Genomic DNA, 234 nt, shown 5'->3' with positions numbered 1-234 from the left:
AGATCGTCCTATTAATCAGCGTTTAGCAACTTATAAGTTACTTCCGTGGCAATTTTCCAGGACTTGCAAAAGCACAAAAAAAGTTGCACACTCCTCAGTCAGCATGACGCAGCGAAATGCCATGTCAATGAACTCCTAATGTTTGTTTTCTTCTTTTGTTCGCTTTCATAGCATGTTTTTACTATGTTCTTACTTTGTTTATTTATTCTTTTATTCAGATGCCAGCTACTAAGT

The sequence above is a fragment of the Penaeus monodon genome, chromosome 27 (assembly GCF_015228065.2).
Source record: "Penaeus monodon isolate SGIC_2016 chromosome 27, NSTDA_Pmon_1, whole genome shotgun sequence".
Taxonomy (NCBI): Eukaryota; Metazoa; Arthropoda; class Malacostraca; order Decapoda; family Penaeidae; genus Penaeus; species Penaeus monodon.
Note: the sequence above shows the minus strand (reverse complement) of the source record.